This window comes from Artemia sp. Qi Xiang Cuo, chromosome 2 (genome assembly GCF_049724085.1).
Source record: "Artemia sp. Qi Xiang Cuo chromosome 2, ASM4972408v1, whole genome shotgun sequence".
Taxonomy (NCBI): Eukaryota; Metazoa; Arthropoda; class Branchiopoda; order Anostraca; family Artemiidae; genus Artemia; species Artemia sp. Qi Xiang Cuo.
In genome coordinates, this window is record NC_142795.1 from 39,851,258 (window position 1) to 39,877,211 (window position 25,954).

A 25,954-nucleotide genomic window follows, 5' to 3' on the forward strand; every position below is an offset into this window, starting at 1 on the left:
ACATTCAGAAAGTAACTTTCTCTGAAATTGTCTTTGAAATGTATTTCTTGGTGTTGAGGTATTCAAAAAGCTGTAAAGTATAGTTGTGGGTGAAAAAGATAAGTAATTCAAGTTGCAAAATGGGTTTAGGATGTACATTAAGAAAGTAACTTGCTCTGAAATGGTCTTTGAAAAGTATTTCTTGGTGTTGGGACATACAAAAAGCTGTAAAGTTTAGTTGTGGGGGAAAAAGATAAGTACTTCAAGTTGGAAATGGGTTTAGGAGGGACATTAAGAAAGTAACTTGCTCTGAAAGGGTCTTTGAAAAGTATTTCTTGGTGTTGAGGTATCCAAAAAGCTGTAAAGTATAGTTGTGAGTGAAAAAGATAAGTACTTCAAGTGGGAAAAGGGTTGATATAAAAAAATACCATGTTAAAAAAATTCAAAAATTATTTTTTAAAAATGGGGGGGGGGTTGCGGTGGTCTTTGGGGGCTCGATGTGCATTAGGAGGACCGGGGGCCGTTGGGATTGGGGTAGGGGACCTCACGACACTGTTCAAATGGAACTTGTGTATTATAACGACCACAGAGTTTCACCCTCAAATTCTCTTCTAAAACATCTTCTAAAATCATCTTTTAAAATGTTTCTAACTGTTTCGCCGAAATAATTCCCTAAAATGCCTAAAACGGTTTCGCCCATTTCAACATGTAAAATGGGTTTAGGATGGACATTAAGAAAATAACTTGTTCTGAAAAGATATAATAAAGCCTTAAAAAAGCATTAAAAATATGGAGGGGACTCTTTGGGGGCCCGGGGAGGGCCTTTGGGGGTCTGGGGGGCCGGGTGGGAGCCCGGGGAACCTTTGGAAACCGGGGGGTTCCTTCGGGATTGGGGTATGGGGATCGGAGCCATTTGGATCGGGGTAGGGCGATCGGGGCCCTTTGGGGTTAGGGTAGAGGACCTCACGACACTGTTCAAATTGAACTTGTTTACTATAACGACCACACTCAAAACCTCTTCAAAAACCTTTTCTAAAATCATCTTTTAAAATGTCTCTAACTGTTTCGCCGAAATAATTCCCTAAAATGTCTAAAACCGTTTCACCCAAATAATCCCCTAAAAGTAATCTCAGAGTGTTCCTTTTGTTTTTGGCATCTCTGTGCTTTCACATTTTAAATTTCTAGGAAACCCTTTCCTACGTTAATCTCTTCATCTCATAAATGTTCCTAGCTACACTATTAAGGTTTCGTTAGAATATCAATTTATTTCTCCGACTTAAAGCTCAGTGAAGCCGTATTTAAAAATAGAATTTCTATCTCTTTAGCCTCCCGCATAATTCCAAGATAACAAGTGATGTTATTTCTAATTCCTGACAGTAAAGATCAATGAAGCCCTATTTAAAAATAGAATATTAATTTTTCTCTCTGACCTAAAGAACGTTTATCCCTCAGACCTAAGATTAAAGAAAGCCATAATGTTTCTTAATTCCCCCTTCGTGAATCAATACATTCCCCTAGCGATTATGTAAATCAATTTCTCAGGTTAGGTTAGCCTAACGATCAAAGAAGCTATGTTTGTTTCTTAATTCCCCTTCGTGAATCAATAATTCCCCTACCGATTATGTAAATCAATTTCTCAGGTTAGGTTAGCCTAAAGACATAAAACAGACATAAATTGCTGTTAACATCCATAAATGTGAGAAAGTTCCTGTTTTTTCATTCTCACTGACATAAACCATAAAACAGACATAAATTGCTGTTGACATCCATAAATGTGAGAAAGTTCCTGTTTTTTCATTCTCACTGACAAAAACCATAAGACAGACATAAATTGCTGTTGACATCCATAAATGTGAGAAAGTTCCTGTTTTTTCATTCTCACTGACAAAAACCATAAAACAGACATAAATTGCTGTTGACATCCATAAATGTGAGAAAGTTCCTGTTGTTTCATTCTCACTGATAAAAACCATAAAACAGACATAAATTGTTGTTGGCATCCATGAAAAACATCAAATAAATTGACCAACACACATAACCATCCAAGGAAACATCCATCAAAGTGAGAAAGTTCCTGTTTTTCTATTCTCACTGACAAAAACCATAAAACAGACATAAATTGCTGTTGACATCCATAAATGTGAGAAAGTTCCTGTTTTTTCATTCTCACTGACAAAAACCATAAAACAGACATGAATTGCTGTTGACATCCATAAATGTGAGAAAGTTCCTGTTTTTCCATTCTCACTGACAACGAACAGACATAAAAACATGCATAAATTATGTAAAAAAGTTGTAGGTGGCAGCAAGGGTGTCGCGTGGGATCAATAGGGGCCATTCTACTCCTAACAGGGGAAGATATAACAGAAAAGCATTGGTTAAATTGTACTCGAGCTTTTGTGACCATGCGGTTTTGTTCCCAGCTGGCCTTCACATCCTGTTTCGGCCAGGGGATATTAGCGATATTAGAATTATGTATTTCAGATATTGCAAGTTTTTATTGTATCTGCCTCGCATATACAGTAATAGAAAGATGATGCGGATTTTTGGCGCTCCGGATATTGTAAATTGTTTTGTCAGACAAAGTAGCCGTCTTCAAGAGAACATTTATACTACTTTGGGTGTTAACCACCTACTTATCCGGGTAGCCACAGCGCATTGAGTGAAATATTTATTTATTGTGTTGTTGTTAAATGTATCTTTGTGGGGGGTTTTTTTTCTCTCTTTTCTTGTGTTACTCCACTTCATTTTCTGTATAGTGGGTCAAAAATAAATAAATTAATTAATCTAATTAATTTAAGTTTCACTTGTTTTAAGATTTATTTATTCATTTACATTAGTATCTATTGTATGTTTGTCTGCATTGATTCTTTATTTAATTTCTTTTCGTTTTGGGATTTCCTTTATACTTCAATACCATATATTTTTTTTTCGTTTTAAGCTTGATTTACATATTCAGTTTAAGCATTACTCGCTTTAAGATTTATTTATTCATTTATATTATTATTTGTTGTATGTTTTTTTGCTATGATTGTTAATTTAATTTCTATTCGTTTTGGGATTCATTTATTCTTTAATAGTAATTTCTCGTCATTTTGAGTTTAAATTTTAACAGGTACTTGTATTCGCTGATCTTCAGTTTAAAATGGCCTTTACTTTTCTTTGAAAAACTTCTTTTTCGGAAAGTGTTTTTTCAACTTAATTTTTGTTCGTTTTTTATTGCAAAAAGTTTCAAGTTTTAAAAAATACCTTATTTCAAAATCAAAGTTTTTTTCAAAATTAATTGTTCATCAAAGTATAAAAACTAGTATTGAAGTAACAATATCTGAGTAAAAAATGGGTTTGGGTTGACCTCGGAGTTTTTATTATCTGACGTTTGAACTATTTTTAGCAGAAAAGCTATCTAATAATTTTTATCAGATGGGCTATTGAAAAAAAGGGCGTGGGGGGATTGGGGGAGAGCTAATAGCCCTTCGATCTCTTTTGACTCTTTAAAAGTGAACTAGAACTTTCCATTTTCAATCAAATGAGCCCTCTCTGAAGTTTATACAAGCAACCCTTCTATAAGAACCATACAAACACCCAGGGCATAACTTACAACGCCTGTCCCCGGACCCTGGGGGGTTGTGTCGACCCCCAAGTTTTACTATCTGATGTTTGACACTAGTTTTAACTAAATTGCCGCCTCAAAACTTTTATCGGATGGGTTTGGGGAAGAAAAAGGCGTGGAGGGGGGAGGGACTAGTGCCTCTCCGATCTCTTTTGACTCTGAGAAAGTGAAGTAAAGCTTTTAATTTCAAATCAAATGAGCCCTCTCTGAAGTTTATACGAGCATCCCTTTCATAAGAACCATATACGGTCCCAGTACATAACTTACAACACCTGCCCCTGGCCCCCTGGGGGTTGTGTCAATACCGGAGTTTCTGTTATATGATCTTAGAACTATTTTTAAAATACACATCTCAAAATTTGTATCCGATGCGTTTGTGGAAAAAAGACGGGGGTTGGGGCTAGTTTCCCTCCGATGTCTTTAGACTCTTAAAAATTGAACTAGAACTCTCAATTTCCATTCAAATGAGCCCTCTCTGAAGTTTATACGAGCATCCCTTCCATAAGAACCAAATATGCCACCAGGGCATAACTTGTAGAGCCTGCCCCCGTACCCTGGGGGGTTGTGCCGACACCGGAGTTTTTGTTATCTGGCCTTTTAACTATTTTAAACAAAATGGCTATATCAAACTTAATATCGGATACATTTGGAGGAAAAGAGGCGCAGGGAAAATAGTTGCCATCTGATCGCTTTTGGTTCTTAAAAACTGAACTAGAACTTTCAATTTCCAATCAAATTATCCCTCTCTGAAGTTTCTACGAGCAACCCTTCCATAACAGCTATATATGCCCGCCGGACATAACTTATAAAGCCTACCCCTGGCACTGAAGGATTGTGTCGACCCCGGAGTTCTCGCTATATGATTTTGAATCATTTTGAAAAAATAGCTCTCTCAAATTTCTTAGCGGATGGGTTTGAGGAAAATAGGGCGTGGAAGGCAGGGGGCTAGTTGCCCTCCTATCTTTTATACTCTAAAAAAAAGGGAACGAGAACTTTCAATTTCCAATAAAATGAGCCCTCTCCGAAGTTTATACGAGCATCCCTTCCATAAGAATCATATATGCCGCCCAGAGCATTATTTACAACGCCTGCGTCGACACAGGAGTTTTTCTTAACTGACCTTTGAACTATTTTTAACGAACTAGCTATCTAAAAATTTTTATTGGATGGGTTTGGGGTAAAATTTGTTTGGGGGGAGATGGGGCTAGTTGCCCTCGGATATCTTTTGACTCTTAAATAGCGAAGTAGAACTTTCAATTTCCAATCAAATGAGCCCTCTCTGAAGTCTATACAAGTATTCCTTTGGTAAGAACTATACGCACCCCCAGGACAAAACTTATAACATCTACCCCCGGGCCCTGGGGGGTTGTGTCGACACCGAAGTTTTTGTTATCTAATTTTGAATAATTTTTAAAAAAATGGTTATCTCAAAATTTGTAGCGAATTGGTTTGGGGAAAAAGGGCTAAGGGGGGGGGGGTAGTTGAATCTTATACGAGTATCCATTTCCTAAGAACCATACATGCCTTCAGGGCATGACCTAGAACGCCTTCCCTGGGGCTCTGGGGGGGGGGGGTTGTGTTGATACCTGAGTTTTCCTCTTCCGACCTTTGAGTTATTTTTAAACAAATGTCTATCTCAAATTTTTTTTTTCAAATGGGTTTCGAAAAAAGGCGTGGGGGGGGCTAGTTGCCCTCGAATCTCTTTTGACTATTAAAAAGTGAGCTGGAACATCAATTTCCAATCTATGAAGTTTATAAGAGCATCTCTTTCATAAGAACCATACATGCTTTCAGGGCATAACTTAGAAATCCTTCCCCCGGGCCCTGGGGGGTTGTATAGAAACCTGAGTTTTTCTTATCCGACCTTTGAACAATTTTTAACGAAATATCTATCTCAAAAGTTTCATCAGATGGGTTTGGAAAAAGAAGGCATGGGGGGGGGGGAAGTTGCCCTCGGATCTCTTTTGAACCATATCTCTATGTACCCCAGGGCATAACTTACAACGCCTGCCCCCGGGCCCTGGGGGATTTTGTAGACACCTGAGTTTTTGTTATCTGACTTTTGAACAATTTTTTAAAAATGGCTATCTCAAAATTTTTATCAGATGTATTCTGGAAAAAATTGGCGTGGGGGGGTTAGTTGCCCTCTAATCTCTTATGACTCTCAAAAACTGAACTAGAACTTTCAATTTCCTGTCAAATGAGCCCTCTCTGAAGTTTTTACGAGCATCCCTACCATAAGAATCACATATGATCCCAGGGCATAACTTACTACGCCTGCCCCTGGGGGTTTTTGTCGACCCCTGAGTTTTTGTTATAAGATCTTTGATCTATTTTTAACAAAATGGCTATCTCAAAATTTTTATCGGATGCATTTTCGAAAAAAAGGGCGTGGGGGGACTGACTACCCTCTGATATATTTTGACTCTTAAAAAGTGAACCAGAACTTTCAATTTCCAATCAAATGAGAAAAAAGAGCGTGAGGGGGGCGGACTACCCTCTGGTATCTTTTGACTCTTAAAAAGTGAACCAGAAATTTCAATTTCCAATCAAATGAACCCTCTCTGAAGTTTGTACGTGAATTCCTTTCATAGGAATCATATATGCCCCCAGGACATAACTTACAGCACCTGCCCCCGGGCCCTGGGGGGTTGTGTGTCAACCCCGTGTTTTGTTATGTGATCATGAATTTGAAAAAAAGGGTGTGGAGGGGGTCTAGTTGCCCTCCAATCACTTTTGACTCTTAAAAAGGGCACTAGAAGTTTCGATTTCCAATAGAATGAGCCCTCTCTGAAGTTTTTACGAGCATCCCTTCCATAAGAAAAATATATGCTCCCAGGGTATAACTTACAAAGCCTGCCCCGGGGGGTTTTCTCGACACCGGAGTTTTTGTTATAAGATCTTTGAACTATTTTTAACAAAATGGCTGTCTCAAAATTTTAATCGGATGCATTTTTGAAAAAAAGGGCGTGGGGGGACTGACTGCCCTCTGATATATTTTGACTCTTAAAAAGTGAACCAGAACTTTCAATTTCCAATCAAATGAGAAAAAAGGGCGTGAGGGGGGCGGATTACCCTCTGGTATCTTTTGACTCTTAAAAAGTGAACCAGAAATTTCAATTTCCAATCAAATGAACCCTCTCTGAAGTTTGTACGCGAATTCCTTCCATAAGAACCACATATGCCCCCAGACATAACTTACAACGCCTGCCCCCGGGCCCTTGGGGGTTGTGTGTCAACCTCGTATTTTTGTTATGTGATCATGCATTTGAAAAAAAGGGTGTGGAGGGGGTCTAGTTGCCCTCTGATCACTTTTGACTCTTAAAAAGGGCACTAGAAGTTTCGATTTCCAATAGAATGAGCCCCCTTTGAAGTTTATACGATGAACCCTTCCATATGATGTGCCTCTGGGAAAAGAATAATAATGATAATAAAACATTGGAGCCGTATGGCCTCTGCTATAGGTTACGCTATAGCATTGCCTCTGAAACCGACTTCGCTGTATAGTCCAGGACTTTTAGCTCAAAAAAGTGTCGAACCCGGACAAAATTGCAATATAAACGAAAATGGTACCAAATTGATCAGAAAAAAATTCTGTACAACATACTAAAAGTCCCCATAAATCCGAGTGGGGCGAGTACCCGGAAAACAGGGGAAAAGGGGGAAATGCTGGGGAAAATGGGAAAAATGCCGAACATGCCCAGAAAATAGTTTAAAGTGAGTTTTCTGAGGTTTTCACATACGCTGATTACGAAATTGACATCTAAAATTCAGTATAGAAAAAGAGTACTACGGAAAACGGGGGATCAGGGGAAAGAGGGGAGAAAAGAGAAGAATACAGGGTAAGTAGAGTAGTACCTTATACTTCTATCGAGGCCCTAGGAATTCCCATGTTATTTGCGTACAGCACGTTCCTTGGTGTCTTTCCAGAGCATGTACTTATGGATTTGGGTGGATTATGTTCCTTCCCACGCTATTTGCCTAGACATATAGGGAAAACATTTTTGGCATGCGTCTTATCGGGAATAAGAAAACAATGGATGCAAATGTGTGATTTCATACACCTTGACAAAAGAATTTTTTTTGGCAATTGGCATTTTTTTTCTGATAAAAAAAGGGTTTAGCATTTGTGAATACGTCAATATGTACTGTATAATACACAAGTGATGTTTGGACAGTGTTGTCAATTTAAAATAGTTTAACGTTATACTATACGAAGAAGTAAAACGAATTTTTTTGTTAAATAAGTAGTTCTTATATCTTTTAAAAGAGCTTTACGGGGTTTGAGAGACTCGGTTGCCTGATTCCGTGTGGTTTTTCTTTACTTGGTGCCCATTAAAAAAGAAATTTTTGTGTTAAATAAGTAGTTCTTGTATCTTTTAAAAGAGCTCTATGGGGTTTGAGAGACTCGGTTGCCTGATTCCGTGTGGTTTTTCTTTACTTGGTGCCAATTAAAAACTAAATTTTTGTGTTAAATAAGTAGTTTTTGCATCTTTTAAAAGAGCTTTACGGAGTTTGTGAGACTCTGTTGCATGATTCCGAGTGGTTTTTCTTTACTTGGTGCAAATTAAAAACGAAATTTTTGTGTTAAATAAGTAGTTCTTGTATCTTTTAAAAGAGCTTTACGGGGTTTGAGAGACTCTGTTGCCTGATTCCGTGTGGTTTTATTTACTTTGTTCCCAATAAAAACGAAATTTTTTTGTTAAATAAGTAGTTTTTTTATCTTTTAAAAGAGCTTTACGGGGTTTGAGAGACTCGGTTGGCTGATTCCGTGTGGTTTTTCTTTACTTGGTGCCCATTAAAAACTAAATTTTTGTGTTAAATAAGTAGTTCTTGCATCTTTTAAAAGAGCTTTACGGGGTTTGAGCGACTCTGTTGCCTGATTCCGTGTGGTTTTTCTTTACTTGGTGCCCATTAAAAGCGAAATTTTTGTGTTAAATAAGTAGTTATTGTATCTTTTAAAAGAGCTGTACGGGGTTTGAGAGGCTCGGTTGCCTGATTCCGTGTGGTTTTTCTTTACTTGGTGCCCATTAAAACAAAATTTTTGTGTTAAATAATTAGTTTTTGTATCTTTTAAAAGAGCTTTACGGGGTTTGAGATTTTAATGCAGTAGTTTTTTTAGTAAGGACACTCGATATCCTAAAAGTGTTTGATTCAAACTTTGACCTTGAGTATCGATGTTTTTATCAGAATTGCAAAAGGATTGTTTATGAGTGCTGGCGTATCTGATGAAATAATTTAGGTCGTATGATCAATTTAATTTTTTTTTTAATGCAATAGTTTTTCAGTAAGGACACTCGATATACTAAAAGTGTCTGATTCAAGCTTTTAACTTTAACATCGGTGTTGTTAGCAGAATTTCAAAAGGATCGTTTATGAGTGCTGGCGTATCTGATGAAATAATTTAGGTCGTATGATAAATTTAATTTATTTTTTTAATGCAGTAGTTTTTCAGTAAGGACACTCGATATACTAAAAGTGTTTGATTCAAACTTTTACCTTGAGAATCGATGTTGTTAGCAGAATTTCAAAAGGATCGTTTATGAGTTCTGGCGTATCTGATGAAATAATTTAGGTCGTATAATAAATTTAATTTATTTTTTTAATGCAATAGTTTTTCAGTAAGGACACCCGATATCCTAAAAGTGTCTGATTCAAACTTTTACCTTGAACATCGATGTTGTTAGCAGAATTTCAAAAAGATCGTTTATGAGTGCTGGCGTTTACCTTGTCACAGTTACATTCTCTTAATTTTTTCAAAGTTCATTTTGAATTTCTTTCGTTTAAATGCAAGAGTTGGAATATTTCAGTAGTGTTTTGTTGTGCTTTACCTTGTCACAGTTACATTCTCTTGATTTTTCAAAGTTCATTTTGGATTTCTTACTTGAAATGCAAGAGTTGGAATATTTCTGTAGTGTCTTGTCGTGGTTTACCTTGTCACAGTTACATTCTCTTGAATTTTCAAAGTTCAATTTGGATTTCTTTCCTTTAAATGCAAGAATTGGAATATTTCAGTAATGTCTTGTTGTGCTTTACCTTGTCACAGTTATATTCTCTTGATTTTTCGAAGTTCATTCTGAATTTCTTTCGTGAAATGCAAGAGTTGGAATATTTCAGTAGTGTTTACCTTGTCACAGTTACATTCTCTTGATTTTTCGAAGTTCATTTTGGATTTCTTTCGTTGAAATGCAAGAGTTGGAATATTTCAGTAGTGACTTGTTGTGGTTTACCTTGTCACAGTTACATTCTTTTGATTTTTCAAAGTTCATTTTTGGATTTCTTTCGTTGAAATGCAAAAGTTGGAATATTTCAGTAATGTTTTGTTGTGCTTTACCTTGTCACAGTTACATTCTCTTGATTTTTCAAAGTTCATTTTGGATTTCATCCTTGAAATGCAAGAGTTGGAATATAAGATAAGATAAAATAAGATTTATTGCTGAAAAATGGCTATCACAAGCCCAAAAGGGCCGAATTCGCACTTTAGCATCAAATACAGCGAAGAAAGAACAACAAAAACAAACAATCAAACAACAACAGAAAATTATAAAAGGGTCAATGTCAATTACGCAAAAACGTTAAAAACAAAAACAAAGTACAAAGTAAACTCATAAAATTAGAAGGCCAATGTCAAGTCAGCAAAGATACCCAAAAAAAAACAAAAAAAACTCGTAAAATTAACAAGGGGTTAAAGTAGAATTAAAACAAAAACATAAGTTAGTTGGTGACTAACAAACATAAATATAAAACCTCCAAATTTGCAAAATGGGCATTAAAATTAATAACTATGAGGTAAAGACGGAGTGAGGGGGGGGGGGGGAGGCAGCGGAGATTCAGTGGTTGAATATTTCAGTAGTGTCTTGTCGTGGTTTACCTTGTCACAGTTACATTCTCTTGATTTTTTCAAAGTTCATTTTGGATTTCTTTCGTTGAAATGCAAGAGTTGGAATATTTCAAAGTTCATTTTGAATTTCTTTCGTGAAATGCAAGAGTTGGAATATTTCAGTAGTGTTTTGTCGTGGTTTACCATGTCACAGTTACATTTTCTTGATTTTTCAAAGTTCATTTTGAATTTCTTTCGTGAAATGCAAGAGTTGGAACGCTTCGGTAGTGTTTCGTCGTGGTTTACCTTGTCACAGTTACATTCTCTTGATTTTTCAAAGTTCATTTTGGATTTCTTTCCTTGAAATGCAAGAGTTGGAATATTTCAGTAGTGTTTTGTTGTGCTTTACCTTGTCACAGTTACATTCTCTTGATTTTTCAAAGTTCATTTTGAATATCTTTCGTGATCTTTCGTGAAGCACAACGAAACATTACTGAAATATTCCAAATCTTGCTTTTCAAAAAAAGAAATTCAAAATGAACTTTGAAAAATCAAGAGAATGTAACTGTGACAAGGTAAACCACGACAAAACACTACTGAAATAATCAAACTCTTGCATTTCATTGAATGAAATCCAAAATGAACTTTGAATCATCAAGAGAATGTAAATCTGAGAAGGTAAACCACAACAAAACACTACTGAAATATTCCATCTTTTGCATTGCAATGAAAGAAATTCAAAATGAACTTTGAAAAACCAAAAGAATGTAACTGTGACAAGGCAAACCACGATAAAACACTATTGAAATAATCCAACTCTTACATTTCAATGAAAGAAATTCCAAATGAACTTTGAAAAATTAAGAGAATGTAACTGTGACAAGGTAAACGACAACAAAACACTACTGAAATATTCCAACTCTTGCATTTCAAGGAAAGAAATCCAAAATGAACTTTGAAAAATCAAGAGAATGTAACTCTGACAAGGTAAACCACGACAAAACACTACCGAAGCATTCCAACTCTTGCATTTCACGAAAGAAATTCAAAAATGAACTTTGAAAAATCAAGAAAATGTAACTGTGACATAGTAAACCGCGACAAAACACTACTGAAATATTCCAACTCTTGCATTTCACGAAAGAAATTCAAAATGAACTTTGAAAAATTAAGAAAATGTAACTGTGACAAGGTAATGCATAACAAAACACTACTGAAATATTCCAACTCTTGCATTTCAATGAAAGAAATTCAAAATGAACTTTTAAAATCAACAGAATGTAACCGTGACAATGTAAAGCACAACAAAACACTACTGAAATATTCCAACTCTTGCATTTCAACGAAAGAAATTCAAAATGAACTTTGAAAAATTAAGAGAATGTAACTGTGACAAGGTAAACCATGACGATACACTACTGAAATATTCCAACTCTTTCATTTCAACGAAAGAAATTCAAAATGAACTTTGAAAAATCAAGAGAATGTAACTGTGACAAGGTAAACCATAGCAAAACACTACTCAAATATTCCAACTCTTGCATTTCAACGAAAGAAATCCAAAAATGAATTTTGAAAAATCATGAGAATGTAACTGTGACAAGGTAAACCACTACAAAACACTACTGAAATATTCCAACTCTTGCATTTCACAAAAGATTTTCAAAATGAACTTTAAAAAATCAAGAGAACGTAGCTGTGAAAAGGTAAAGCACGACAAAACACTACAGAAATATTCCAACTCTTGCATATCAAGGAAAGAAATCCAAAATGAACTTCGAAAAATCAAACGAATGTAATTTTGACAAGGTAAACCACGACAAAACACTACCGAAGCATTCCAACTCTTGCATTTCACGAAAGAAATTCAAAATGAACTTTGAAAAATCTAGAGATTGTATCTGTGACATAGTAAACCACGACAAAACAATACTGAAGTAATCCAACTCTTGAATTTCACGAAAAAAATTAAAAATGAACTTTGAAAAATTCGGTGAATGTAATTTTGACAATGTAAAGCACAACAAAGCACTACTGAAATATTCCAACTCATGCATTTCAACGAAAGCAATTCAAAATGAACTTTGAAAATCAACAGAATGTAACCGTGACAAGGGAAAGCACAACAAAACACTACTGAAATATTCCAACTCTTGCATTTCACAAAAGATATTCAAAATGAAATTTGAAAAATCAAGAGAATGTAACTGTGACAAGGTAAAGCACAACAAAACACTACTGAAATATTCCAACTCTTGCATTTCAAGGAAACAAATCCAAAATGAACTTTGAAAAATCAAGAGAATGCAACTGTGACAATATAAACCACGACGAAACACTACCGAAGCATTCCAACTCTTGCATTTCACGAAATAAATTCAAAATGAACTTTGAAAAATCAAGAGAATGTAACTGAGACATGTTAAACCACTACAAAACACTACTAAAACATTCCAACTCTTGCAATTCACAAAAGAAATTACAAATTAACTTTGAAAAATTAAGTGAATGTAACTGTGACAAGGTAAATCACAACAAAAACACTACTGAAATATTTCAACTCTTGCATTTCAATGAAAGAATTTCAAAATTATCTATGAAAATCAACAGAATGTAACTGTGACAAGGTAAAGCACAACAAAACACTACTGAAATATTCCAACTCTTGCATTTCAACGAAAGAAATTCAAAATGAACTTCGAAAAATTAAGAGAATGTAACTGTGACAAGGTAAACCATGACGAAATACTACTGAAATATTCCAACTCTTGCATTTCAACGAAAGAAATTCAAAATGAACTTTGAAAAATCAAGAGAATGTAACTGTGACAAGGTAAACAATAGCAAAACACTACTGAAATATTCCAACTCTTGCATTTCAACGAAAGATCCAAAAATGAATTTTGAAAAATCATGAGAATGTAACTGTGACAAGGTAAACCACGACAAAACACTACTGATATATTCCGACTCTTGCATTTCAAGGAGAGAAATCCAAAATGAACTTTGAAAAATCAAGAGAATGTAACTGTGACAAGGTAAACCACGACAAAACACTACTGAAATATATCAACTCTTGCATTTCAGGGAAAGAAATCCAAAAGGAACTTTGAAAAATCAAGAGAATGTAACTGTGACAATGTAAACCACGACGAAACACTACTGAAATATTCCAACTCTTGCATTTCATGAAAGAAATTCAAAATGAACTTTGAAAAACTAAGAGAATGTAACTGTGACAAGGTAAAGCACAACAAAACACTACTGAAATATTCCAACTCTTGCATTTCAACGAAAGAAATTCAAAATGAATTTTGAAAATCAACAGAATTTAACTGTGACAAGGGAAAGCACAAGAAAAAACTATTGAAATATTCCAACTCTTGCATTTCACAAAAGATATTCAAAATGAAATTTGAAAAATCAAGAGAATGTAACTGTGACAAGGTAAAGCACAACAAAACACTACTGAAATATTCCAACTCTTGCATTTCAAGGAAAGAAATCCAAAATGAACTTTGAAAAATCAAGATAATGTAACTGTGACAAGGTAAACCACGACGAAACACTACCGAAGCATTCCAACTCTTGCATTTCACGAAAGAAATTCAAAATGAACTTTGAAAAATTAAGAGAATGTAACTATGACATGGTAAACCACGATAAAACACTACTGAAATATTTCAACTCTTGCATTTCACGAAAGAAATTCAAAATGAACTTTGAAAAATTAAGAGAATGTAACTGTGACAAGGTAAAGCACAACAAAAACACTACTGAAATATTCCAACTCTTGCATTTCAATGAAAGAAATTCAAAATTATCTATGATAATCAACAGAATGTAACTGTGACAAGGTAAAGCACAACAAAGCACTACTGAAATATTCCAACTCTTGCATTTCAACGAAAGAAATTCAAAATGAACTTTGAAAAATTAACAGAATGTAACTGTGACAAGGTAAACCATTACGAAACACTACTGAAATATTCCAACTCTTGCATTTCAACAAAAGAAATTCAAAATGAACTTTGAAAAATCAAGAGAATGTAACTGTGACAAGGTAAACCATAGCAAAACACTACTGAAATATTCCAACTCTTGCATTTCAACGAAAGAAATCCAAAAATGAATTTTGAAAAATAATGAGAATGTAACTGTGACAAGGTAAACCACGACAAAACACTACTGATATATTCCAATTCTTGCATTTCAAGGAAAGAAATCCAAAATGAACTTTGAAAAATCAAGAGAATGTAACTGTGACAAGGTAAACCACGACAAAACACTACTGAAATATTCCAACTCTTGCATTTCACTAAAGAAAATCAAAATGAACCTCGAAAAATTAAGAGAATATAACTGTGACAAGGTAAAGCACAACAACACACTACTGAAATATGCCAACTCTTGAATTTCAACGAAAGAAATCCAAAACGAACTTTAAAAAAATCAAGAGAATGTAACTGTGACAAGGTAAACCACGACAAGACACTACTGAAATATTCCAACTCTTGCATTTCAAGGAAGAAATCCAAAATGAACTTTGAAAAATCAAGAGAATGTAACTGTGATAAGGTAAAGCACAACAAAACATTACTGAAATATTCCAACTCTTGCATTTCAACGAAAGAAATTCAAAATGAACTTTAAAAAATCAAGAGAATGTAACTGTGACAAGGTAAACCATAGCAAAACACTACTCATATATACCAACTGTTGCATTTCAACGAAAGAAATCAAAAAATTAATTTTGAAAAATCATGAGAATGTAACTGTGACAAGGTAAACCACGACAAAACACTACTGATATATTCCAACTCTTGCATTTCAAGGAAAGAAATCCAAATTGCACGAAAAAACACTACTGAAATATTCCAACTCTTGCATTTCACGAAAGATATTCAAAATGAACTTTGAAAAATTAAGAGAATGTAACTGTGAATGTAAAGAGAATGTAAAGCACAACAAAAACACTACTGAAATATTCCACCTCTTGCATTTCAATGAAAGGAATTCAAAATGATCTATGAAAATCAACAGAATGTAACTGTGACAAGGTAAAGCACAACAAAACACTACTGAAATGTTCCAACTCTTGCATTTCAACGAAAGAAATTCAAAATGAACTTTGAAAAATTAAGAGAATGTAACTGTGACAAGGTAAACTATGACGAAATACTACTGAAATATTCCAACTCTTGCATTTCAACGAAAGAAATACAAAATGAACTTTGAAAAATCAAGAGAATTTAACTGTGACAAGGTAAACCATAACAAAACACTACTGAAATATTCCAACTCTTGCATTTCAACGAAAGAAATCCAAAAATGAATTTTGAAAAATCATGAGAATGTAACTGTGAGAAGGTAATCCACGACAAAACACTACTGATATATTCCGACTCTTGCATTTCAAGGAAAGAAATCCAAAATGAACTTTGAAAAATCAAGAGAATGTAACTGTGACAAGGTAAACCACGACAAAACACTACTGAAATATATCAACTCTTGCATTTCAGGGAAAGAAATCCAAAAGGAACTTTGAAAAATCAAGAGAATGTAACTGTGACAATGTAAACCACGACGAAACACTACTGAAATATTCCAACTCTTGCATTTCATGAAAGAAATTCAAAATGAACTTTGAAAAACTAAGAGAATGTAACTGTGACAAGGTAAAGCACAACAAAACACTACTGAAATATTCCAACTCTTGCATTTCAACGAAAGAAATACAAAATGAATTTTGAAAATAAACAGAATGTAACTGTGACAAGGGAAAGCACAAGAAAAAACTATTGAAATATTCCAACTCTTGCATTTCACAAAAGATATTCAAAATGAAATTTGAAAAATCAAGAGAATGTAACTGTGACAAGGTAAAGCACAACAAAACACTACTGAAATATTCCAACTCTTGCATTTCAAGGACAGAAATCCAAAATGAACTTTGAAAAATCAAGATAATGTAACTGTGACAAGGTAAACCACGACGAAACACTACCGAAGCATTCCAACTCTTGCATTTCACGAAATAAATTCAAAATGAACTTTGAAAAATCAAGAAAATGTAACTAAGACATGGTAAACAACGACAAAACACTACTGAAATATTCCAACTCTTGCATTTCAAGAAAGAAATTCAAAATGAACTTTGAAAAATTAAGTGAATGTAACTGTGACAAGGTAAAGCACAACAAAAACACTACTGAAATATTTCAACTCTTGCATTCCAATGAAAGAATTTCAAAATGATCTATGATAATCAACAGAATGTAACTGTGACAAGGTAAAGCACAACAAAACACTACTGAAATATTCCAACTCTTGCATTTCAACGAAAGAAATTCAAAATGAACTTTGAAAAATTAAGAGAATGTAACTGTGACAAGGTAAACTATGACTAAATACTACTGAAATATTCCAAATCTTGCATTTCAACGAAAGAAATTCAAAATGAACTTTGAAAAATCAAGAGAATTTAACTGTGACAAGGTAAACCATAGCAAAACACTACTGAAATATTCCAACTCTTGCATTTCAACGAAAGAAATCCAAAATGAATTTTGAAAAATCATGAGAATGTAACTGTGACAAGGTAAACCACGACAAAACACTACTGATATATTCCGACTCTTGCATTTCAAGGAGAGAAATCCAAAATGAACTTTGAAAAATCAAGAGAATGTAACTGTGACAAGGTAAACCACGACAAAACACTACTGAAATATATCAACTCTTGCATTTCAGGGAAAGAAATCCAAAAGGAACTTTGAAAAATAAAGAGAATGTAACTGTGACAATGTAAACCACGACGAAACACTACTGAAATATTCCAACTCTTGCATTTCAATGAAAGAAATTCAAAATGAACTTTGAAAAACTAAGAGAATGTAACTGTGACAAGGTAAAGCACAACAAAACACTACTGAAATATTCCAACTCTTGCATTTCCACGAAACAAATTCAAAATGAATTTTGAAAATCAACAGAATGTAACTGTGACAAGGTAAAGCACAAGAAAACACTACTGAAATATTCCAACTCTTGCATTTCACAAAAGATATTAAAAATGAAATTTGAAAAATCAAGAGAATGTAACTGTGACAAGGTAAAGCACAACAAAACACTACTGAAATATTCCAACTCTTGCATTTCAAGGAAAGAAATCCAAAATGAACTTTGAAAAATCAAGAGAATGTAACTGTGACAAGGTAAACCACGACAAAACACTACCGAAGCATTCCAACTCTTGCATTTTACGAAAGAAATTCAAAATGAACTTTGAAAAGTTAAGAGAATGTAACTGTGACAAGGTAAAGCACAACAAAAACACTGCTGAAATATTCCAACTCTTGCATTTCAATGAAAGAAATTCAAAATGATCTATTAAAATCAACAGAATGTAACTGTGACAAGGTAAAGCACAACAAAACACTACTGAAATATTCCAACTCTTGCATTTCAAGGAAAGAAATCCAAAATGAACTTTGAAAAATCAAGATAATGCAACTGTGACAAGGTAAACCACGACGAAACACTACCGAATCATTCCAACTCTTGCATTTCACGAAAGAAATTCAAAATGAACTTTGAAAAATCAAGAAAATGTAACTGAGACATGGTAAACCACGACAAAACACTACTGAAATATTCCAACTCTTGCATTTCACGAAAGAAATTCAAAATGAACTTTGAAAAATTAAGAGAATGAAACTGTGACAAGGTAAATCACAACAAAAACACTACTGAAATATTCCAACTCTTGCATTTCAATGAAAGAAATTCAAAATGATCTATGAAAATCAATAGAATGTAACTGTGACAAGGTAAAGCACAACAAAGCACTACTGAAATATTCCAACTCTTACATTTCAACGAAAGAAATTCAAAATGAACTTTGAAAAATCAAGAGAATGTACCTGTGACAAGGTAAACCATGACGAAACACTATTGAAATATTCTAACTCTTGCATTGCAATAAAAAAATTCACAATGAACTTTGAAAAATCATGAGAATGTAACTTTGACAATGTAAAGCACGACAATATACTACTGAAATATTCCATCTCTTACATTTCAACGAAAGAAATCCAAAAATGAATTTTGAAAAATCATGAGAATGTAACTGTGACAAGGTAAACCACGACAAAACACTACTGATATATTCCAACTCTTGCATTTCAAGGAAAGAAATCCAAAATGAACTTTGAAAAATCAAGAGAATGTAACTGTTACAAGGTAAACCGCGACAAAACACTACTGAAATATTCCAACTCTTGCATTTCACGAAAGAAATTCAAAATGAACTTCGAAAAATCAATAGAATGTAACTGTGAAAAGGTAAAGCAAAACAAGACACTACTGAAATATTCCAACTCTTGCATTTCAACGAAAGAAATCCAAAATGAACTTTGAAAAAATCATGAGAATGTAACTGTGACAAGGTAAACCACGACAAAACACTACTGATATATTCCGACTCTTGCATTTCAAGGAGAGAAATCCAAAATGAACTTTGAAAAATCAAGAGAATGTAACTGTGACAAGGTAAACCACGACAAAACAATACTGAAATATATCAACTCTTGCATTTCAGGGAAAGAAATCCAAAAGGAACTTTGAAAAATCAAGAGAATGTAACTGTGACAATGTAAACCACGACGAAACACTACTGAAATATTCCAACTCTTGCATTTCATGAAAGAAATTCAAAATGAACTTTGAAAAACTAAGAGAATGTAACTGTGACAAGGTAAAGCACAACAAAACACTACTGAAATATTCCAACTCTTGCATTTCAACGAAAGAAATTCAAAATGAATTTTGAAAATCAACAGAATGTAACTGTGACAAGGTAAAGCACAAGAAAAAACTATTGAAATATTCCAACTCTTGCATTTCACAAAAGATATTCAAAATGAAATTTGAAAAATCAAAAGAATGTAACTGTGACAAGGTAAAGCACAACAAAACACTACTGAAATATTCCAACTCTTGCATTTCAACGAAAGAAATCCAAAATGAACTTTGAAAAATCAAGATAATGCAACTGTGACAAGGTAAACCACGACGAAACACTACCTAAGCATTCCAACTCTTGAATTTCACTAAAGAAATTCAAAATGAACTTTGAAAAATCAAGAAAATGTAACTAAGACATGGTAAACCACGACAAAACACTACTGAAATATTCCAACTCTTGTATTTCACGAAAGAAATTGAAAATGAACTTTGAAAAATTAAGAGAATGAAACTGTGACAAGGTAAATCACAACAAAAACACTACTGAAATATTCCAACTCTTGCATTTCAATGAAAGAAATTCAAAATGATCTATGAAAATCAATAGAATGTAACTGTGACACGGTAAAGCACAACAAAGCACTACTGAAATATTCCAACTATTACATTTCAACGACAGAAATTCAAAATGAACTTTGAAAAATTAAGAGAATGTACCTGTGACAAGGTAAACCATTACGAAACACTACTGAAATATTCCAACTCTTGCATTTCAACAAAAGAAATTCAAAATGAACTTTGAAAAATCAAGAGAATGTACCTGTGACAAGGTACACCATAGCAAAACACTACTGAAATATTCCAACTCTTGAATTTCAACGAAAGAAATCCAAAAATGAATTTTGAAAAATCATGAGAATGTAACTGTGACAAGGTAAACCACGACAAAACACTACTGATATATTCCAACTCTTGCATTTCAAGGAAAGAAATCCAAAATGAACTTTGAAAAATAAAGAGAATGTAACTGTTACAAGGTAAACCGCGACAAAACACTACTGAAATATTCCAACTCTTGCATTTCACGAAAGAAAATCAAAATGAACTTCGAAAAATCAATAGAATGTAACTGTGACAAGGTAAAGCACAACAAGACACTACTGAAATATTCCAACTCTTGCATTTCAACGAAAGAAATCCAAAATGAACTTTGAAAAAATCATGAGAATGTAACTGTGACAAGGTAAACCACGACAAAACACTACTGATATATTCCTACTCTTGCATTTCAAGGAGAGAAATCCAAAATGAACTTTGAAAAATAAAGAGAATGTAACTTTGACAAGGTAAACCACGACAAAACACTACTGAAATATATCAACTCTTGCATTTCAGGGAAAGAAATCCAAAAGGAACTTTGAAAAATCAAGAGAATGTAACTGTGACAATGTAAACCACGACGAAACACTACTGAAATATTCCAACTCTTGCATTTCATGAAAGAAATTCAAAATGAACTTTGAAAAACTAAGAGAATGTAACTGTGACAAGGTAAAGCACAACAAAACACTACTGAAATATTCCAACTCTTGCATTTCAACGAAAGAAATTCAAAATGAATTTTGAAAATAAAGAGAATTTAACTGTGACAAGGGAAAGCACAAGAAAACACTATTGAAATATTCCAACTCTTGCATTTCACAAAAGATATTCAAAATGAAATTTGAAAAATCAAGAGAATGTAACTGTGACAAGGTAAAGCACAACAAAACACTACTGAAATATTCCAACTCTTGCATTTCAAGGAAAGAAATCCAAAATGAACTTTGAAAAATCAAGATAATGTAACTTTGACAAGGTACACCACGACAAAACACTACCGAAGCATTCCAACTCTTGCATTTCACGAAAGAAATTCAAAATGAACTTTGAAAAATTAAGAGAATGTAACTGTGACAAGGTAAACCATGACGAAACACTACTGAAATATTCCAACTCTTGCATTTCAACAAAAGAAATTCAAAATGAACTTTGAAAAATCAAGAGAATGTAACTGTGACAAGGTAAACCATAGCAAAACACTACTGAAATATTCCAACTCTTGCATTTCAACGAAAGAAATCCAAAAATGAATTTTGAAAAATCATGAGACTGTAACTGTGACAAGGTAAACAACGACAAAACACTACTGATATATTCCAACTCTTGCATTTCAACGAAAGAAATCAAAAATGAACTATGAAAAATCAAGAGAATGTAACTGTTACAAGGTAAACCGCGACAAAACACTACTGAAATATTCCAACTCTTGCATTTCACGAAAGAAATTAAAAATGAACTTTGAAAAATCAAGAGAATATAACTGTGACAAGGTAAAGCACAACAAGACACTACTGAAATATTCCAACTCTTGCATTTCAACGAAAGAAATCCAAAATGAACTTTGAAAAAATCAAGAGAATGTAACTCTGACAAGGTAAACCACGACAAGACACTACTGAAATATTCCAACTCTTGCATTTCAAGGATGAAATCCAAAATGAACTTTGAAAAATCAAGAGAATGTAACTGTGATAAGGTAAAGCACAACAAAACATTACTGAAATATTCCAACTTTTGCATTTCAACGAAAGAAATACAAAATGAACTTTGAAAAATAAAGAGAATGTAACTGTGACAAGGTAAACCATAGCAAAACACTACTGATATATTCCAACTCTTGCATTTCAAGGAAAGAAATCCAAATTGCACGAAAAAACACTACTGAAATATTCCAACTCTTGCATTTCACGAAAGATATTCAAAATGAACTTTGAAAAATTAAGAGAATGTAACTGTGACAAGGTAAAGCACAACAAAAACACTACTGAAATATTCCACCTCTTGCATTTCAATGAAAGGAATTCAAAATGATCTATGAAAATCAACAGAATGTAACTGTGACAAGGTAAAGCACAACAAAACACTACTGAAATATTCCAACTCTTTCATCTCAAAGAAAGAAATTCAAAATGAACTTTCAAAAATTAAGAGAATGTAACTATGACAGAGTAAACTACGACGAAACACTACTGAAATATTCCAACTCGTGAATTTCATCGAAAGAAATCCAAAATGACGATTGAAAAATTAAAATAATGTAACTGTGACAAGGTAAACATTAACAAAACCTACTGAAATATTCAAACTCTTGCATTTCAACGATAGAAATTCAAAAATGAACTTTGAAAAATCATGAGAATGTAACTGTGACAAGGTAATCCACGACAAAACACTACTGATATATTCCTACTCTTGCATTTCAAGGAAAGAAATCCAAAATGAACTTTGAAAAATCAAGAGAATGTAACTGTGACAAGGTAAACCACGACAAAACAATACTGAAATATATCAACTCTTGCATTTCAGGGAAAGAAATCCAAAATTAACTTTTAAAAATCAATAGAATGTAAATGTGACAATGTAAACCACGACAAAACACTACTGAAATATTCCAACTCTTGCATTTCATGAAAGAAATTCAAAATGAACTTTGAAAAAATAAGAGAATGTAACTGTGACAAGGTAAAGCACAACAAAACACTACTGAAATATTCCAACTCTTGCATTTCAACGAAAGAAATTCAAAATGAATTTTGAAAATCAACAGAATGTAAATGTGACAAGGGAAAGCACAAGAAAACACTATTGAAATATTCCAACTCTTGCATTTCACAAAAGATATTCAAAATGAAATTTGAAAAATCAAGAGAATGTAACTGTGACAAGGTAAAGCACAACAAAACACTACTGAAGTATTCCAACTCTTGCATTTCAATGAAAGAAATCCAAAATGAACTTTGAAAAATCAAGAGAATGTAACTGTGACAAGGTAAACCACGACGAAACACTACCGAAGCATTCCAACTCTTGCATTTCACGAAAGAAATTCAAAATGAACTTTGAAAAATCAAGAAAATGTAACTAAGACATTGTAAACCACGACAAAACACTACCGAAATATTCCAACTCTTTTAATTAACGAAAGAAATTCAAAATGAACTTTGAAAAATCAAGTGAATGTAACTGTGACAAGTTAAAGCACACCAAAAACACTCCTGAAATATTCCAAGTCTTGCATTTCAATGAAAGAAATTCAAAATGAACTTTGAAAATCAACAGAATGTAACTGTGACAAGTTAAAGCACAACAACACACTACTGAAATGTTCAAACTATTGCATTTCAACGAAAGAAATCCAAAATTAAATTTGAAAAATTAAGAGAATGTAACTGTGACAAGGTAAACTATGACGAAATACTACTGAAATATTCCAACTCTTGCATTTCAACGAAAGAAATTCAAAATGAACTTTGAAAAATCAAGAGAATTTAACTGTGACAAGGTAAACAATAGCAAAACACTACTGAAATATTCCAACTCTTTCATTTCAACGAAAGAAATCCAAAAATGAATTTTGAAAAATCATGAGAATGTAACTGTGACAAGGTAAACCACGACAAAACACTACTGATATATTCCGACTCTTGCATTTCAAGGAGAGAAATCCAAAATGAACTTTGAAAAATCAAGAGAATGTAACTGTGACAAGGTAAACCACGACAAAACACTACTGAAATATATCAACTCTTGCATTTCAGGGAAAGAAATCCAAAAGGAACTTTGAAAAATCAAGAGAATGTAACTGTGACAAAGTAAACCAGGACGAAACACTACTGAAATATTCCAACTCTTGCATTTCATGAAAGAAATTCAAAATGAACTTTGAAAAACTAAGAGAATGTAACTGTGACAAGGTAAAGCACAACAAAACACTACTGAAATATTCCAACTCTTGCATTTCAACGAAAGAAATTCAAAATGAATTTTTAAAATCAACAGAATGTAACTGTGACAAGGTAAAGCACTACAAAAAACTATTGAAATATTCCAACTCTTGCATTTCACAAAAGATATTCAAAATGAAATTTGAAAAATCAAGAGAATGTAACTGTGACAAGGTAAAGCACAACAAAAAACTAATGAAATATTCCAACTCTTGCATTTCAAGGACAGAAATCCAAAATGAACTTTGAAAAATCAAGAGAATGCCACTGTGACAAGGTAAACCACGACAAAACACTACCGAAGCATTCCAACTCTTGCATTTCACGAAAGAAATTCAAAATGAATTTTGAAAAATCAAGAAAATGTAACTAAGACATGGTAAACCACGACAAAACACTACTGAAATATTCCAACTCTTGCATTTCACGAAAGAAATTCAAAATGAACTTTGAAAAATTAAGAGAATGTAACTGTGACAAGGTAAAGCACAACAAAAACACTACTGAAATATTCCAACTCTTGCATTTCAATGAAAGAAATTCAAAATGATCTATGAAAATCAATAGAATGTAACTGTGACAAGGTAAAGCACAACAAAACACTACTGAAATATTCCAACTCTTACATTTCAACGAAAGAAATTCAAAATGAACTTTGAAAAATTAAGAGAATGTAACTGTGACAAGGTAAACCATGACGAAACACTACTGAAATATTCTAACTCTTGCATTTCAACGAAAGAAATCCAAAAATGAATTTTGAAAAATCATGAGAATGTAACTGTGACAAGGTAAACCACGACAAAACACTACTGATATATTCCAACTCTTGCATTTCAAGGAAAGAAATCCAAAATGAACTTTGAAAAATCAAGAGAATGTAACTGTTACAAGGTAAACCGCGACAAAACACTACTGAAATATTCCAACTCTTGCATTTCACGAAAGAAATTCAAAATGAACTTAGAAAAATCAAGAGAATATAACTGTGACAAGGTAAAGCACAACAAGACACTACTGAAATATTCCAACTCTTGCATTTCAACGAAAGAAATCCAAAATGAACTTTGAAAAAATCAAGAGAATGTAACTCTGACAAGGTAAACCACGACAAGACACTACTGAAATATTCCAACTCTTGCATTTCAAGGATGAAATCCAAAATGAAATTTGAAAAATCAAGAGAATTTAACTGTGACAAGGTAAACCACAACAAAACATTCCTGAAATATTCCAACTTTTGCATTTCAACGAAAGAAATCCAAAAAGAATTTTGAAAAATTAGGAGAATGTAACTGTGACAAGGTAAACCATAGCAAAACACTACTGAAATATTCCAACTCTTGCATTTCAACGAAAAAAATACAAAGATGAACTTTGGAAAATCATGAGAATGTAACTGTGACAAGGAAAAGCACGACAAAACACTACTGATATATTCCAACTCTTGCATTTCAAGGAAAGAAATCCAAAATGCACGACAAAACACTACTGAAATATTCCAACTCTTGCATTTCAACGAAAGATATTCAAAATGAACTTTGAAAAATTAAGAGAATGTAACTGTGACAAGGTAAAGCACAACAAAAACACTACTGAAATATTCCACCTCTTGCATTTCAATGAAAGGAATTCAAAATAATCTATGAAAATCAACAGAATGTAACTGTGACAACGTAAAGCACAACAAAACACTACTGAAATGTTCCAACTCTTGCATTTCAACGAAAGAAATTCAAAATGAACTTTGAAAAATTAAGAGAATGTAACTGTGACAAGGTAAACTATGACAAAATACTACTGAAATATTCCAACTTTTGCATTTCAACGAAAGAAATTCAAAATGTACTTTGAAAAATCAAGATAATGTAACTGTGACAAGGTAAACAATAGCAAAACACTACTGAAATATTCCAACTCTTGCATTTCAAAGAAAGAAATCCAAAAATGAATTTTGAAAAATCAAGAGAA